This window comes from Nomascus leucogenys, chromosome 13 (assembly GCF_006542625.1).
Source record: "Nomascus leucogenys isolate Asia chromosome 13, Asia_NLE_v1, whole genome shotgun sequence".
In the NCBI taxonomy this organism is placed as follows: domain Eukaryota; kingdom Metazoa; phylum Chordata; class Mammalia; order Primates; family Hylobatidae; genus Nomascus; species Nomascus leucogenys.
This window is the reverse complement of record NC_044393.1, coordinates 68,968,153-68,987,847: the sequence shown is the minus strand read 5'-3', so window position 1 is coordinate 68,987,847 and position 19,695 is coordinate 68,968,153.

Sequence of the window (19,695 nt, the reverse complement as noted above, 5' to 3'; positions counted from 1 at the left end):
AAATTAGGTTGTTTAAATAATATGCTTTCTTTTTCTTGTAGACTTTTACCAGTGTAAACTTTCCTCTTAGTACTGCATTTGCTGTATCTTATCAATTTTTATGCTATATTTTTTCTTTTCATTTGTATCAAGATGTTGTCTAATTTTTTTTTAAATTTTTTCTTTGAAGCATTGCTTGTTCAATACTGTGTTAATTTTCACATATTTCTGATTTTTTTGTTTTCCTTCCTTTATTGATTTCTTTTTTTTTATTTTATTGTTGTCAGAAAAGATACTTAGTATAACCTAAATCTTCCTAAATGTGTTAACACTTGTTTTTTGACCTAATGTGTGATCTATGCTTGGGAATGTTCTATGCGTGCTTGAGAAGAATGTGCATTCTTCAGTTGTTAAATGGTATTTTCCACATATGCTTTTTAGGTCCATTTAATTTATTATGTCATTCAAGTTTTCTGTTTCCTTTTTCGGGTTTTGGTCTTGATATTTTACCCATTATTGAAAGTAGGGTATTAAAATCTTCTAATTTGTGTTGTCTATTTCTTCCTTCAATTCTGCCAGTACTTGTTTTATATGTCTGTGTGCTCTGATGTTGGGTGCAAATATATTTATAATTTTATACATTCCTGTATATTGATCATCTTATTATGATATAATGTTTTTATGTCTCTTGTGACAGTTGTTGACTTAAGAGTCTATTTTGTCTGATGTAAGTATAGACATTTCTACCCTCTTTTGGTTACTAATTGCACGGAATATTTTTTTACATCCTTTCATTTTCAACCTATGCATGTCCTCAAATGAAAAGTGAGTCTTTTATAGAGGGTATGTGGCTGGATCTTGTTTTTTATCCATTCAACCACTTAACATTCTTTGATTAGGGTGTTTATTTACATTTAAAGTAATTATGGATAAGGAAAGACTTAATATTGCAATTTTCTTCATTGTACTGTCTGTGTCTTATAGGTTTTCTTGTTCCAGTCTTCCTCTTTTGCTGTCTCACATTAAGTTTAGTTGCTTTTTATAGTGATATGCTTTGATTCCTTTCTCTTTATTTTTGTGTATCTGATATAAGTATTTTTCTTTTGATTACCATGAAGCTTTCATAAAACAATTTTTAGTTATAATCAGCTAACTGATAACAATGTAGCATGAATCACATACAAAAACTTTACTTTTTTACTCCCCCCAGTTTATTAATATGATAAATTTCATTTTTATATTGTGCATCCCTTAAAATATATACAGTTATTTTTATACTTTTATTTTTTAACTTTCCTACCAGAATTAAGTGATTTATACACACTTGTTACAGTATTGCAGTATTCTATTTGTATGTGTGTGTATGTTTGTGTATGTGTGTGTGCTCACGTATATCTATCTTGATTGACATAGTTTGGATTATTTGTCCCCGCTCAAATCTCATTTTGAAATATAATTCCCAATGTTGGAGGTGAGCTCAGGCCTGGTGGGAGGTGTTTTGATCATGGGGGCAGATCTCTCCTGAATGGCTTGGGCCATCCCCTTGGTGATAAGTGAGTACTTTCTCTGAGTTCACACAACATCGGGTGTTTTAAAAGTGTGTAGCACCTCCCCCCTCCACCTACCTCCCCCCCCGACACACACATTATTACTCCTGCTTTTGCCATGCGCCACCTTCTCTCTCTTCAACTTCTTTTATGATTGTAAGCTTCCTGAAGCCTCCCAGAAGCTGAGCAGATGTTGGTAACCTGCTTCCTACAAACTTTGCAGACTGTGAGCCAATTAAAGCTCTGTTCATTATAAATTACCCAGTCTTACATTTTTCTTATAGTAATGACAGAATGATCTAACACAGAAAATTGAGACCAAGGAGAGAGGCACTGCTGGAAAGATACTTGAAAATGTAGAAATGGCTTTGGAACTGGGTGAAAGGCATAGGTTGGAAGAGTTTGGAGGGCTCAGAAGAGGACACAAAGATCAAGGAAAGTTTGGAACTTCTTAAGGACTAATTGTTAGGCCATTCTTGCATTGCTATAAAGAAATACCTGAGACTAGGTAATTTATGAGAAAACTGTAATCGGCTAATGATTCTACTGGTAGCATAGGAAGCATAATGCTGGTATCTACTTCTGTGAAGGTCTCAGGAAGCTTTACTCATGGCAGAAGGCAAAGCAGGAGGAGGCATATCACATGGCCAGAGCAGGAACAAGAGAGAAAAAACAGGGGAAGAGGTGCCACATAGTTTTAAATAACCAAATCTTGTGTGAACTCAAAGTAAGAACACATTTATCATGAATGAGATGGCTCAAGCCATTTATGAGGGATCCATCCTCATCATCTAAACACCTCTCACCAGGACCTATATCCAACAATGGAAATTACATTTCAAAATAAGGTTTGGAAGGAGACATACAAACTATATCATCTGCTCCTCACCTCTCAAATAGTATGTCTTTCTCACATTTCAAAATAAAATCATCCCTTCTCAATAGTCTTCCAAAGTCTTAACGCATTCCAGCATTAACACAAAAGTCCAAAGTCTCCTCTGAGACAAGGAAACTTCTTCAACCTATGATCTTGTAAAATCAAAAACAAGTTATTTACTTTCTATATACAATGGGAGTTTAGGCATTGGGTAACCTTTATTATACTAAAAGAGAGAAATTGGACAAAAACAGAGGTTACAGTCCCCATGCAAGTGTGAAACTCACCAGGGCAGTTATTAAATCTTAAAGCACCAAAATAATCTCCTTTTACTTAATTTCCCACATCCAGGGCACACTGATGCAAGGGGCGGGCTGCAAAGGCCTTAGGCAGCTCCATCACTGAGGCTTTGCAGGGTTCAGCCTCTGAGCCTGCTCTCAGAAGTTATAAAGTGCCTGTGGCTATTCCAGGTTCAAGGTACAAGCTGCAGGTAGATCTACCATTTGGGGGTCTGGAGCATGGAAAACTCCTTTTCACAGGTATACTAAACAGTGTCCCAGTGAGGACTCTGTGTGGGGTCTCCAACCCCATATTTTCCCTTGGCACTGGCCTTGTAGGAATTCTCTGAGGCTGTTGCCATGCAGCAGGTTTCTGTCTGGACAGCCAGACTTTTCCATACATTCACTGAAATCTAGGTAGAGGTAGAGGTTGCCAAGCCTCATTCACTCTTTCACTCTCTGTGCCTGCAGAATTAACATCACATGGAACCGCCAAGGCTGAAGGAGTGGCCCAAGTTTTACCTGGGTGCCCTCTGAGCTGAAGCTGTAGCTGGAGCAGATTGGATGTAGCAAGCATTATCCCGAGGCTGTGCAGGGTAGCAGGGCCTTGGGCCTAGCCCATGAAACCATTTTTACCTGCTAGGACTCTTGGTTTGTGAGGGGCGGGGCTGCCAAAAAGGTCTCTGACATGCTTTCAAAGCCTTTTCCCATTGTCTTGGATATTAGCATTTGGCTCTTTTTAGTTATGTAAATATCTCTAGAAGTGATTGCTCCACAGCCTGTTTGGATTCCTCTACCAAAAGAGCTTTTTATATATGGCCAGGATGCAAATTTTCCAAATTTTTGTACTCTGCTTCTCTTTTAAATATAAGTTCCAACTTTAAGTCATTCCTTTGCTCCCACGTATGAGCATAGGCTGTTAGAAGCAGCCTTCATTGAATGCATTGCTGGTTAGAAATTTCTTCCACCAGATACTCTAAATCATCATCCTCAAATCCAAGCTTCCACAGATCCTGAGGGCATGGATACAATGTAGCCAAGTTCTTTGCAAAGGCATAACACAAGGCAGTTTTGTTCTAGTACAAAATAAGTTCCTTATTTCCATCTGAGACTGTGTAAGCTTGGATTTTCACTTTCAGTATCACTATCAGCATTTTGGTCACAATTGCTTAACCAGTCTCTAAGAAGCTTCAAACACTCCCTGATTTTCCTGCCTTCTTCTGAACCCTTCAAACTCTTCCAACATCTACCTGTTACCAGTTCCAAAGTTGATTTCACATTTTCAGGCATCTTTACAGAAATGCTCTACTCTCTGGTACCAATTTTTGTGTTAGGCCTTTTTTTAACTATATAGAAATACCTGAGAATAGATAATTTATAAATAAAAGAGGTTTAATTGGCTCATAGTTCTTTAAGCTTTACAGAACACATGGTATCTGCTCAGCTTCTGGAGAGGCCTCAGGAATCTTACACTTATGGCAGAAGTTGAAGTGTCACATGGCAAAAGCAGGTGTAAAAAATAGAGTGAGGGAGGTGGCACACTATTTTAAATAACCCAACGTGTGAAGTCAGAGCAGGTGCTCACTTAACACCACAGGGATGGCCCAAGCCATTAATGAAGGATCTGTCCCCATGATTAAAACACCTCCCAGCAGGCCTGAGCCCACCTCCCACTTTGGGAATTGCATCTCAACATGGTAGGGGCCAAACATCCAAACTGTGTCATTCTACCCCTGGACTCCCAAATCTCATGTCCTTTTTACATTGCAAAATACAATCATCCCTCTCAACAGACCCCCAAAGTCATATATCATTCCAGCATTAGCACGGAAGTCCCAAGTCTCATCTAAGAAAATGAAAGTCCTTTCCATTGATGAGCCTGTCAAATCCAAACAAGTTATTCACTTTTAAGATTCAATGAGGGTGTAGGCACTGGGTATTCTTTCTCATTTTATTAGCCAAAAGAAAGGGGCTTTAGGGCCTGTGCAAGTTTGAAACCCAGTATTGCAGCTATTAAATCTCAAAGCTCCAAAATAATCTCTTTTGACTCCACTTTCCACATTCAGGGCACATTGATGCAAGGGGTGGGCTCCCATGGCCTTGGGCAGCACTGCCTTTGTGGCTTTTCAGGGTTCAGCCCCCATGACTGCTCTCACAATTTGAGTGCCTGCAGCTTTTCCAGGCACAGGATGTAAGCTGCCAGTGGATCTACCATTATGGGGTCTGCAGGATGGTGGCCCCATACTCATAGATACACTAAGCTGTGCCCCTGTGAGGACTCTGTGTGGGGCCTCCAATCCCACATTTCCCCCTGGGACTGCCCTAGTAGAGATTCTGTGTGAGGGATCTGTCTCTGCAGCATGCTTCTGCCTGGGCATCTGGGCTTTTGTATGCATCCTGTGAAATCTAGGTGGAGGCTTCCATGCTTTTTTTACTCTCACAATCTGCATACCCACAGGCTTAACACCACATGGAAGATGCCAAGGCTTTTGGCTTGCTTATACCTTCTTGAGCTGGAGCAGCTACTCGAGCTGTACCTGGAAACCTTTGTTCCACGGCTGGTGTTGGAGTGGATGGAAAGTGAGGAGAAGAATCATGAGGCTGCTCAGGGCAGCTGGTCCCTGGGCCTGGCCCACAAAACATATTTTTTTCTTCTAGGCTTTTGGTCCTGAAATAGGAGGGGATGCCACAAAGGTCTATGAAATGCCTTTGAGATATTTTCCCCATTGTCTTGGATATTAGCTCTTGACTCTCTTTTAGCTATGCAAAAATCTCTAGCAAATGGTTTCTCCACAGCCTACTTGAACTCCTCTCTCCCAAAAACTTTATATTTCTCTGTCACATGGCCAGGATGCAAATTTTCCAAATGTCTCCCCTCTGCTTTCTATTTAAATAGAAATTCCAACTTTAAGTCATTTCTTTGCTCTCACATCTGAGTGTAGGGTATTAGAAGCAGACAGGCCACATCTTGAATGCTTTGCTGCACAGAAATTTCTTCCATCAGATATTCGAAGTCATTACTCTCAAGTTTAAACTTCCAGGGATCCCTGGGGCAGGGATAAAATGTAGCCAACTTATTTACTAAGGCATAACATACATGACCTTTGCTCCAGTTCCAAATAAGTTCCTCATTTCCATTCAAGACGGTGTCAACCTGACTTTCACTATCCGTATCACTATCAGCATTTTGGTCATTGCCTAATACACCTATGGTGAAGCTTTATACTGTTATATACTTTTGTATTGTCATCTAGTATTATTTAATTTCAACTTTAGAAACTCCCGTTAGCATTTTACTGTAGTAGTGATGAACTCTATCAGCATTTCTTTATCTGGAAGAGACATTATTTTTTCTTCAATTAGGAGAGTAGTTTTGCCAGATACAGTATTCTTGGAGTGTATTTAGTTTTTTTCCTTTTTCTTTTTCTTCAATACTTTATATGTATATCAACCCATTCCCTTTTGGCGTGCAAGTTTTCTGCTGAGAAATTTGCTGATAGTGTTATGGATGCTCCCTTTTATGTGACAGATTGCTTTTCTCTTGCACATTTCAAAATTTTCTCTTTGTGTTTAACTTTTATCAATTTGATTGTAATGTGTCTTGGTGTAGAATTCTTTGGATTTATTCCAGTTGAAGTCCTTTGGGCTTTTTGAATCTGAAGATTAATTTCCTTCCTAGATTTGAGTCCACTTTGCCATTATTTCTTTAGATAATCTGCATCTCTCTTTCTTTTTCTCTTCTCCTTCTGGAAACTTCATGAGTCTTTTAGGGTTTCTTCACTTTTTTAAATTAAAATATTTTTATCTGAATAATTTCAAATGACTTGTTTTTAAGTTTGCTAATCCTTTGTTCTGCTTGCTCTAGTCTGCTGTTGAATCTCTCTAGAAAACATTTTAGTTAGTTCTTATATATTTTTGCACCAAAATATCCATTTGGTTCTTTTTATATATTTTCTATCTCTATGTCGATATGATGTTTGGTTTATATATTATTTTATTGAGTTCATTGAGCATAATTATGGTAATTTTGAATTTTTGTCATGTAATTTACATAATTCAATTATTTAGGTTAATTTTATGGACATTTACCTTGTTCCTTTAATTGAGCCATGTTTCTCTGATTTTTCATGTGTTTTATAAGTTAGTGTTGAGATCTGCACATTTGAAAGAACAGCCACCTCTGCCAGTCTTTATAACCTGACTTTTTACGGGTATAGACCTTTATCAATCAGAAAAAGCAATTCTGGGGGCCTCAAACCTTTTTTGTGAATGCATCTTCTCTGGACTTGGGTTTGTTCTTTTCTTTTTGCAGAAGATCATAATTGTTTTCTCCCTCTGGTGTCTGTGGTCATGGTTCTCCAGAGCTGCTGCAATCTATCCAGCCCTCTTTTGGTTTCAGAACCTCCCAGGCTTCTAGAGTATAATGGATCCCATTAATGCTCTGACTTAGGTGTGACAGAAACCATTTCCTTGGGAAGCTCCCTGAAAAGCAATATGGTTACATGCATACCCTGTGTCAGGCCTCTGAGCCCAAGCTAAGCCATCATATCCCCTGTGACTTGCATGTATACATGTAGATGGCCTGAAGCAACTGAAGATCCACAAAAGAAGTGAAAATAGCCAGGTACTGCCTTAACTGATGACATTCCACCATTATGATTTGTTCCTGCCCCACCCTAACTGACCAATTGACCTTATGACAACATACCCTCCCTGCCCTTGTGATAATGTACTTTGTGATATTCCCCTGCCCTTAAGAAGGTACTTTGTAACATTCTCCCCACCCTTGAGAATGTACTTTGTAAGATCACCCCCTGCCCATAAAAAATTGCTCCTAACTCCACTCCCTATCCCAAACCTATAAGAACTAATGATAATCCCACCACCCTTTGATGACTCTCTTTTTGGACTCAGCCCACCTGCACCCAGGTGATTAAAAAGCTTTATTGTTCACACAAAGCCTGTTTGGTGGTCTTTTCACATGGATGCGTGTGACACTCTACCCTTTTCTTTTCCTGGTAAATGAGAGATTGTGAAACTGTATTGGTCTCTGTGTGCTATATGTCGGGTCCTCTAGAACAGCAGTAAGGTGCTCAGCTCTCTTTTGTTCTCAGAGGCCCTCAGATATATATAATATGCCAGATCCATTTAGTGCTTTAAGACAGGTGAAACAGAAACCAGTTTTTTGGTCATCCCCCCAAAACTGAAACATTTGATGGAGAGTTTAGCTCTTTTCCTTTCCAGGGAGAATCTGGGAGATAGGGGTTTTCTCCTGCTCATTCCACCCTGAACAAAGGGTAGTGCATTAGGTGAGTTGGTACATGCTAGTCCAAATTTTCACCTGTGTTTTCATTGGCCCCCAATCTGATGCACTTTTCTATTAGTGCTTGATTCAGGCAAGATGGGAACCAGTTTCTCTGACTCTCAAAAACTTTGCATCTTAGATATACATTTCAGGCTTTTCTATCCTTCCCTAGGGAGAAGCTTGGAGTTGGGAGTGTTTTCACCAATCACAGCTGGCTGAACCATGGAGAGTGACTATGTGACTATGGTGAAATTCATGAATTTTTCTAGCAGCTTTTGTGCAGCTTGTTTTACGGTTCAGGAACTTAATTTTATTTTTTCTTTTTTTCTTTTCTTGCTTTTTTTTTTTTTTTTTTTTTGGGACAGAGTCTCGCTTTGTCATCCAGGCTGGAGTGCAATGGCACAATCTCAGGTCACTGCAACCTCCACCTCCCAGGTTCAAGCCATTCTCCCTGACTCAACCTCCTGAGTTGCTGGGATTACAGGCACCCACCACCACGCCTGGCTAAAACATATATTTTATATTGTTTAAAAGTAGTTTACTATAGCTTAAGTAGTGAATAAACCAGCATGTGCAACTGGGACATTATTTTTCACACAGGGTCTTTTTTTCATGTATTGTTGAATTGATGTGTTTTGTTTTGTTTTGTTTTGTTTTGTTTTTTGTTTTTGTGGGGAAGAAGGGTCTGGAACTTCCTATTTTGCCATTTTGCTGAAAGTAATTTTGCCATTTTAGGAAGTAATTATATAAGCTTTAGATTATTTTTATATGAGTGAAACTCAACTATTGTATGATTTTTTTTTCCTTTGTGACATTTATTTATCTGCAGTTTGAAACTAAGGAAAGTAACAGCTGACCCTCAAAGCTCCCAAGCAGATAATTTAAGTCTTTTTTTGACATTAGTTATGAGCATCAGAGAGATGGAGGCTGAAGCTTAATTAAGTTTCCATATACTCACAGACTAGATGGAGTTTTCTTTGGTAAAATAAAAATGAAAGAAAAATTCATCTGTGGACTGATTTCCCTGTGCTCTCTTTCACTGCTCATGTTCAAAAGTTCCAAGGGCTAATTTTAAGATGGAATAAAAATAGAAAAGGAAAGTAATAAATAAAAATGAAAAGTCCTTCAAAATTATGAAACTATAGCCATCTCTTCTTATCTGTGGTTTATTCATCATTTGAAACAGAAATGTTTCAAATCTAAAACATTTGAAAAAATATAAAAAATTAATACAAATTTTAAAAAATGATATAGTATAACAACTGTATAACATTTACATTGTATTAGGTATTATGTCATCTAGATATGATTTAAAGAACAGGAGAGAATTTGCTTTGCTTATATGCAAATAATACATCATTTTATATCAAGGACTTGAGCATCCATATATTTGGATATGCACTGGTGAGCAGGGGAGCTAGGGAGGGTCCTGAAATCAGTCTCCCACAGATATTGAGGAATGACTGTACAGTGTACATTTTCAATCTGAGAGCAACAGGTATTTTATGAATGTATGAACAATACCAGATTACCAGAACAAAATTACGTGCTATCCATACCACTCAAATTTTTTAAATCTCATTTTTTATAATAATTTTTTTAAAAGTTTTTTGACTAAGTTTTTTATTTTACCTCAGCCTTCACACAATACCAAGCATAAATTTACCATTACTAATTTCAATTTCCTGTAATTAATAATAATACATAATACTGGAAATGGATTCATCTTAATAAGAAAGCTGGACTACATCTGAAATTTTTATTCATATTTTATGATACACAGAACAAAATGACACTTTTGTACCTAGTCACTTCTAAGTAAATGGTTTATTGTTTACTACAAAAAATTGAGACCCTTCTTACCATTGTGTGTTCTCAAACTAAGAGGGAGGTTTGAAGTTGGTGGATTTTTGTTATTCCAAGCAGTATATTGTAGTTTATAATTCTGTTGCCTTCTGAGGTATTTATGAACTATCCCCTACTTGTTATTTAAGGAACTGATTTTCAGTTAATGGTCCTTAGATTAGTTGAGGCAGATATTGAACCACTTAAAATGGACAGTAAGCAAAAATTGGAAACTCTTAGAATCTCGAATCTCACTGTGGGTAAAAAATCACAGATAATATGTATTAACAGAGACACCTGAAGGTCTCCCATAGCTCTATGCCCTTTCAAGGTAATGCATAAATAAATGAGACTTTGTAATCATTCTACTGATTTAATAAAGCCAATTTATATATTTTGGAAAAAAATGATTAAAGCACCTTTTAATAAAATAATGTCCCAGTTGCACATGCTGGTTGATTCACTACTTAAGCTATAGTAAACTACTTTTAAACAATATAAAATATATGTATGTTTATGTTTATTGAGTGTACTTAGTTAACATTTAGCTTGTCACCTGGAGAATTCATTGACAGGCTGTTATATGTATTCAATATCATCACTTTCTTTTCTTGGAATAAGTGAAAATAAAAAATGAGAAAATCCTCATTAATGTTTAAATATCTGATAAATAATTTAAGTTACACCTTAATTAGTAAATGCAAGTGGATAAGAAGCTAAATCAATGGCATTTTCTACAACTTTGTCTCTTTCTTTAAGCAAACTCGTGTCACATTAAGTGAATTATACTAAGAAGCATTTCATTGCTCTATTTCCCTGTTTACTTGGATTTTGGAGGGTTTATAAAAACTAACATTGAATTTTAGATACAAATAAGAATTTTTACAAAGGCTCCTAGATTGTGGTGTGTGCTCATGTTCTTTATACTAAGTAATAGAGCATTTGATACAGGTAGATTCCAATCACCTAATTCAGGTGAGCCTAAGTCTAATCATGGCTTTTGGTCATCTCTTCATCTCAAGAACTGGATAGTTAGCAAATTACTAGCTGCTTCGTTCTGGTGTCACCTTATTAATAAGAGAAATTTCGTTATTCTCACCATATTTCCTCTATTGATGAGCCATTGCATTTAATACATTTCAAGCCATGTGGGACAATGTAAAAAATGAGTGGAGCCATCAAAATTTTAAATAATTAACATACTGCCTAAACCATGGCTTAGGTAGCTCTGTCTCTATGGAACATTAGGAATCAGTTATAGAAGTCTACACATTTCAGTCATGATATATTCCAAATGCAGTCCTTTTAAATGATTGTTCTTTTTTAGCATATTTATTTTATAGGTTATGCAACACAAATTATTTTTCCAAGAAGTCTGTGTGTCCTCAAAAATTCAAATGGTAGATGCTTTGAGATGTGCAATGTACTTTAAAATATTTCAGCATAGGCAGTGTGGTGTCGTGTACTCATTCATTAATTTAAATTTCACTTAGGATTCTTCAGTTTCCCTAATCAGAAATTTACATCTAAGATGTGGTTCATTAGCATTATAATTAGAAAGTCTTACTCTGTAAGTGACTTCCAGAAGTGCTTCATTTATCTGTATATCTGTTCAAGTTTAGCAACTTTTTAATTAGAACAATAGATATTAGAAATGTGTGTGTGTGTTTCTAACATACAAATGATGTGGATTTTCTAACATATCATTGAGTCAATCTTTCCCCTTGCAAGAATGGCATTTAAAACTCTTGAACATCATGTAGCTTGTATTCTTAGGGATAACACATGGACCTTGTTTTTTAAAGGTCTTAGGTTATCTGCAATTGAAGAATTATGGTTATGGTTGAATGAAGCCAATAAGGTTAACTGAACCTTCCTCCACAATATGGAAACATTTACCTGAAATAAGTTTTTATTGAAAAATGTGATCTGAGCAGTTAAACTATAGGCAGCTAAAACTTTATTCAGATGATGAAACAATTCGAATAACTTTTTATGCTTGTTTTATTACCTAAGTTTAGATATAAATTAGAATTTAATCTGATATGACATGCTTTTATTTTACCTGGTTGCTAGATCTTTAGTTAGTAGCTGATTTTTACCAAAAATGAGAGACGCTATACTCTCATTTGCCGAAAATGAGCCGTTAATTATACATGAAATAATATAAGCTACTTTGTAACGATACGAGACTCTTGTATGCAATGCTCAAAATATTAGATTGAACACTTTTGTGTTCCATCTTTCTATTGTATGTACTTGCTCCACAAACTCTTAGCCAAAATTTTAAGGCCTAAAATTTTTTTATTATTTTTTATATAATCAATGATATTTTCTTTCTCATGGGAAATAAATAAACTTAATGTATTACAAACTTTCTATGAAGGAAGTCACCAAGTTATTTTCTCTTTATTTAGCAAGATAAAATTTGCATTATTGCAACAAATAATATGTAAAATGTGTAATGTTTCTATGAGAAATCTGCCAAGAAATTGTGCCACTTTACTGTATAATTTAGTCCATTCAGGTTCTGGAGATAAAAAGGATAAGATCAACACCACGGGAAGAATCCATGTTTGGTGACTACCCATTCCTTATAGATTGTGCCTTTTCTCGCATGTTCATATGGTAGAAAAAGCAAGGCAACCCTCTGGGCCTCTTTTATAAAGTCACTAATCCCATTAATGAGGGCTTTGCCTTCATCACCTAATCACTCCCAAAGTCCCCACCTCCCAACACCACCATCTTTAGGGTTAGGTTTTTGACACATCGATTTTGAGGAAACATAAGCATTAAGACTATAGAAATAATATTGCTGTTATAAATGATCCATCCATTGTACTATCAACTGAAGAATGATGAGGCTCACACATTTGGAAAGGAGAGCTTTTTTCTCATAAAGGTTTGTAGCTTGCAAGGTGGCCATGCTGACAGACTGGGAAGCATAGCCTCTGGTCAGAAGCTGGAAGCAGACGTTTCAAATGAGGAGCAAAGGGAACAGGAATTTATGCTGAGCAGGATGGCCAAATACACATATTCATTAAGCCACAGAAGGAGTCATGGATATTTATGAAAGGAGAAATGTGTGCATGTGCAGTGGCACTTCATGCCCCTTCATGGGTCTCATGTTCAAAAAAGGACAGTGTTAGCAGGATCTGACAGTGAAGTTTTCCACCTTCTGACATTAAAGTGTGAAGCAAAGGACGTGAAAACCCTTACTGTGCATTCTCTTTAGACTGGCCAGAAACATCCCATGATTGGTGGCCTCCTATCAAGTAAAAATGAAGGGGCAGCATAAGGTGGTTGGCTGATATCCGTGGTAGAGTCTTTTGAAAAGGCTGGTTTCTGTTTGGCCCTTAGGGAAGAAAGGCCAATTGTGGTTAGCAGGGGCAGGCAGTATAAGGAGGTATGTCTTACACCCCTTCCAATCATGGCAAATAATTTAGTTTTCAAGATTGCTCTGGCATCCCCATGACCAAGAGATGGTCTGCTTAAAATTTTATCTTTAGTTTACATGCCTATCTCAAAGGATAAAATAACTTTGTGAAGTTATGAATAGATTTCAAACTAGACAATGTATCAGAAGAGTGGTATCTAAGGAATAAAACATGCTGCTTTTCAATTTCAAGCAGAACTCAGACATTTCCCCACGTTCCTAAAAAAGCATGAATAATTTAAGATGGTGAGAAACTAAAAATTCTGAGCCCTTAAGTGACTGAAGAGGGCCCCTCTTGGCCATGAGGACCACAGGGAACCCTTGGAATCTGAGTTCCATGGCCACGATGAAATGCTGGACAAGCCTCATCATACCCCCTCCCTGACTAACCCTATTAGATTTTCATCTGTAAGGGGCCAAATATAACCCAAACCTTTCAAAGACTCCACAAAGTTAAAACTGATTACTAGCATATTGTCCCAGGTACAGAACACAGACAAGATGAAATTAATCATTCTTTCACTCTTTCCTGAGATATCTGCCTCCTCTATTCTCTTTTTCTTCAAATATTCACCTTACTCTTTGTAAAATGTAGATTCATTAGGTGCTAACTACAGTCTCACAAGTGTGTAATCATGCATTGCGTTCTTCCCCCTTTTAAAGGAAAATGTATAAGTACTAAATCTCCTCGCACCTCCATGGGAAAAAAAAAAAAATCCCCATGTGCCACAGATGTGTCTGTGACTTGCATTTTTTTAAGGCACACCCTCAGACTGTCTCAATAAACATTGATGATTTGAGACTCAAACCTCAGTCACTCATTTTGGTTGTCAGTGGCAATACAGGTAATAGTTGAATGTTGGTAATATTTTTATAAGTCTAAAATGGATGTTTTTAAGTGACTAGTGAAATTATCTTTGATATTTTAAAAAATCTACATTCTTTCATATTTAAAGAAACAAAAGTAAGCCACTTTGAAAGGATCACCTAAGTATTTTTAATCTCATGCTATAAAATGTTCCAGTAAAAAAACTGAGAATTCATATGGGAGTTAATTTAATGTACTTTGTATTTTAAAAATTTCTAATGGACAAATTATTTAGGTTGTTGCAAACAATGAGGGAAGAGGAAGCCCAGGATGGCTTTATAGGATTTGGCTTTGTATGTAGGTAAAATCCTAAAATAAAGACAACAGATATATTCAAACATTATAGAGCATTAATGATATTGTATTTTAAAATTAAGCATTACAGTAAAAATGTAATACAGTTTAAGTAGCCATAATTTCTGTTACTTTTGGGCCTGGTAGCCAATGTACCAAATATTCACTTTGTCAGTAGGCTGGAGTCATCCCACATAATATATAGTTTATCATTCTTTCTCTCAGAAGGAATTCAGTTGTCAAGGCAAGACCAACATCTTGGCCTACTGGTATTCTATAAACTTAATATTCATACTGATTTCAGATCCATTTACTTCATGGAAAAAATCCATATTTCATTTATTGACTCATAACAGAGTAACACAATTTATAAATCCTTAGAATAACTACTCTAGAGAAAGAGAGAAGGACAGAGAGATGGACACACACACACACACACACACACACACACACACACACACACAGAGAACAAATTACCAGAAGCAGAAGGAGGGAAACATAAAAATACTAAAAGGATAAGGCGATAAAATGACAATATCATGCCGATATCACTGACATCTTGGATGAAATAAGAAAATTCTTTGGCAAAGCATCCTACAGAAATTGACAAAAGAAGAAAATAGATCTGAATAGTCTTATATCTGCTTAGGAAATTAAATCTTTTATAGGAAACCTTATCTTATAAAAACAGATATAATTGTTTTCACCAGAAGAAATAATAATAATCTGAAGTAGAATTTTTCAGGAAATGCATGGCGATGAAAAAAGTTTTTAACTCATTTTATGATCCCAGAATAACTCTAATATCAAAACTTGTAGGGACATTACAAGAAAAATACTAATCAAAAGCAATGCCACTCATAAGCACAAGCACAAAATTTCTTTTAAAAAGCACAGCAGATGTTGAAATAAATAAAGAGAGTAATAAATAATGATCAAGTGAATTTACCTAAGGAATGTTAAGATTTGATATTCACAAATCAAACTTTGTATTTCACACTAATAGATGAAAGAAGAAAACAATATGATGGTCAGACTAGACTCATTAAAAGCATTTGACAAAATCCAAAGCCTACTCACAGTAAAAGTTTCAGTAAACTTGAAATAAAAGGAAATTTCCTCAGTATGATAATGACATATAAAATGTAATATTTTAAATGGTTTCTATTTAAGACCAGAATAAAAAGTACCTGTTCTCATCATTTTTATTCAACATTGTTATGGAGTGAATTATGTTACCCCACAAATGTATATGTTGAAGCCCTATTTCCCAATTTGGCTATAATTGGTAAGTAATTAATGTTAAATGAGATCATAAGGGTGGAGCCCTAAGGCAATATGACTGCGGTCCTCATCAGGAAAGACACACAAGATATGCATGTACGCAGAGGAAAAGACCATGTGAGGACAGAGTAAAAATACAAGTATCTGTAAGCCAAAGAATGAGAGTCCTTGGGAGAAATCAAACCTGCTGGCAACTTATCTTGGAATGCCAGTCCCTAGAACAGTGAGAAAATGAGTTTCTGTTGTTTAAACAACCCAGTTAACCATTTTTTGTTATGGCAGTCCTAGCAGACTAATATAAGACATATATTATATCAAAGACTTTAGCCAGTGAAATAAAATAATAAATAAATCACAAACATTTTGGAATAGGAGACATACAACAGTTTTTGCTTGCAGGACATATAATCCAGTATTTAGACAATCTTAGGATATCTCAAAAAATATAAAGAAAATAATAAATTTTTATAAATCTTGGGATTCAATGTTAAATTTACAAAAATGTTGTATTTTTCAGTACAAGCAAAAAATTGCAAAATTAAGTACATATATATAGACGATGCATCAAAAGCATAAAAAGGAATAGGATTAAATGTAACAAAAGAGCTATAAAACTACAACGAAAACCACAAAACAGTGTGGAAATAAGCAATACTAAAGTAAATAAATAAGCACTCTGTTCATGGAAAGAACAACTAAAAATTAAGTTGTTAATTCTACCCTAAATAAAAAATCCAATAATTGTAGAAATTGGGTAGGCTGATCCTAAAATTTACTTGGGAATACAAATAACACAAATGAGCCACACTGGGTTTAAAAGGAGAGAATAAATGGAGCAAGATTTATACATTTTTCTATTAAAAACTTACTATAAAGCTATTGAAATCAAGATATTAGGGATAACAGCAGAAAACTAGATCAATGGAATAGAACACAAAGTCCAGGAAAAAGAAAAATAGGTGCAGTTAGATGATATTTGACAAAGACTTTAAAGCAATTCAGTAAAGAATAGTATTTTAACTGGTGATAATGGGCAAGTACACACACACACACACACACACACACGTGGGGGAATGACCATCTCCAGCTCACAGTATACACAAACCTTAATTTGAGCTCGACAATATACTTAAACATAAAAGTTAAAAAAATAATTTTTCTTTTTTTATTATTATTGTACTTTAACTTTTAGGGTACATGTGCACAACGTGCAGGTTTGTTATATATGTATCCATGTGCCATGTTGCTGTGCTGCACCCATTAACTCGTCATTTAGCATTAGGTGTATCTCCTAATGCTATCCCTCCCCGCTCCCCTGATCCCACAATAGTCCCCGGTGTGTGATGTTCCCCTTCCTGTGTCCATGGGTTCTCATTGTTCAATTCCCACCTATGAGTGAGAACATGCAGTGTTTGGTTTTTTGTCCTTGCGATAGTTTGCTGAGAATGATGGTTTCCAGCTTCATCCATGTCCCTACAAAGGACATGAACTCATCATTTTTTATGGCTGCATAGTATTCCATGGTGTATATGTGCCATATTTTCTTAATCCAGTCTATCGTTGTTGGACATTTGGGTTGGTTCCAAGTCTTTGCTATTGTGAATAGTGCCGCAATAAACATACATGTGCATGTGTCTTTATAGCAGCATGATTTATAATCCTTTGGGTATATACCCAGTAATGGGATGGCTGGGTCAAATGGTATTTCTAGTTCTAGATCCGTGAGGAATCACCACACTGACTTCCACAATGGTTGAACTAGTTTACAGTACCAGCAACAGTGTAAAAGTGTTCCTATTTCTCCACATCCTCTCCAGCACCTGTTGTTTCCTGACTTTTTAATGATGGCCATTCTAACTGGTGTGAGATGGTATCTCATTGTGGTTTTGATTTGCATTTCTCTGATGGCCAGTGATGATGAGCATTTTTTCATGTGTTTTTTGGCTGCATAAATGTCTTCTTTTGAGAAGTGTCTGTTCATATCCTTCGCCCACTTGTTGATGGGGTTGTTTGTTTTTTTCTTGTAAATTTGTTTGAGTTCATCGTAGATTCTGGATATTAGCCCTTTGTCAGATGAGTAGGTTGCAAAAATTTTCTCCCATTCTGTAGGTTGCCTGTTCACTCTGATGGTAATTTCTTTTGCTGTGCAGAAGCTCTTTAGTTTAGGTAGATCCCATTTGTCAATTTTGGCTTTTGTTGCCATTGCTTTTGGTGTTTTAGACATGAAGTCCTTGCCCATGCCTACGTCCTGAATGGTATTGCCTAGGTTTTCTTCTAGGGCTTTTATGGTTTTAGGTCTAACATGTAAGTCTTTAATCCATCTTGAATTAATTTTTGTATAAGGTGTAAGGAAGGGATCCAGTTTCAGCTTTCTACATATGGCTAGCCAGTTTTCCCAGCACCATTTATTAAATAGGGAATCCTTTCCCCATTGCTTGTTTTTGTCAGGTTTGTCAAAGATCAGATAGTTGTAGATATGCAACATTCTTTCTGAGGCCTCTGTTCTGTTCCATTGGTCTATATCTCTGTTTTGGTACCACTACCATGCTGTTTTGGTTACTGTAGCCTTGTAGTATAGTTTGAAGTCAGGTAGCATGATGCCTCCAGCTTTGTTCCTTTGGGTTAGGATTGACTTGGTGATGCAGGCTCTTTTTTGGTTCCATATGAACTTTAAAGTAGTTTTTTCCAATTCTGTGAAGGAAGTCATTGGTAGCTTGATGGGGATGGCATTGAATCTATAAATTACATTGGGCAGTATGGCCATTTTCACGATATTGATTCTTCCAACCCATGAGCATGGAATGTTCTTCCATTTGTTTGTATCCTCTTTTATTTCATTGAGTAGTGGTTTGTAGTTCTCCTTGAAGAGGTCCTTCATGTCCCTTTGTAAGTTGGATTCCTAGGTATTTTATTCTCTTTGAAGCAATTGTGAATGAGAGTTCACTCATGATTTCGCCCTCTGTCTGTTATTGGTGTATAAGAATGCTTGTGATTTTTGTACATTGATTTTGTATCCTGAGACTTTGCTAAAGTTGCCTATCAGCTTAAGGAGATTTTGGACTGAGACAATGGGGTTTGCTAGATATGCAATCATGTCATCTGCAAACAGGGACAATTTAACTTCCTTTTTTCCTCATTGAATGCCCTTTATTTCCTTCTCCTGCCTGATTGCCCTGGCCAGAACTTCCAACACTATGTTGAATAGGAGTGGTGAGAGAGGGCATCCCTGTCTTGTGCCAGTTTTCAAAGGGAATGCTTCCAGTTTTTGCCCATTCAGTATGATATTGGCTGTGGGTTTGTCATAGATAGCTCTGATTATTTTGAGATACGTCCCATCAATACCTAATTTATTGAGAGTTTTTAGCATGAAGGGTTGTTGAATTTTGTCAAAGGCCTTTTCTGCATCTATTGAGATAATCATGTGGTTTTTGTCTTTAGTTCCGTTTATATGCTAGGTTACATTTATTGATTTTCGTATGTTGAACCAGACTTGCATCCCAGGGATGAAGCCCACTTGCTCATGGTGCATAAGCTTTTTGATGTGTTGCTGGATTTGGTTTGCCAGTATTTTATTGAGGATTTTTGCGTCGACGTTCATCAAGGAAATTCGTCTAAAATTCTCTTTTTTTGTTGTGTCTCTGCCAGGCTTTGGTATCAGGATGATGCTGGCCTCATAAAATGAGTTAGGGGGGATTCCCTCTTTATCTATTGATTGGAATAGTTTCAGAAGGAATGGTACCAAATCCTCCTTGTTCCTCTGGTAGAATTCGGCGGTGAATCTATCTGGTCCTGGACTTTTTTTGGTTGGTAAGCTATTAATTATTGCCTCAATTTCAGAGCCTGTTATTGGTCTATTCAGAGATTCAACTTCTTCCTGGTTTAGTCTTGGGAGGGTGTATGTGTCGAGGAATTTATCCATTTCTTCTAGATTTTCTAGTTTATTTGCTTAGAGGTGTTTATAGTATTCTCTGATGGTAGTTTG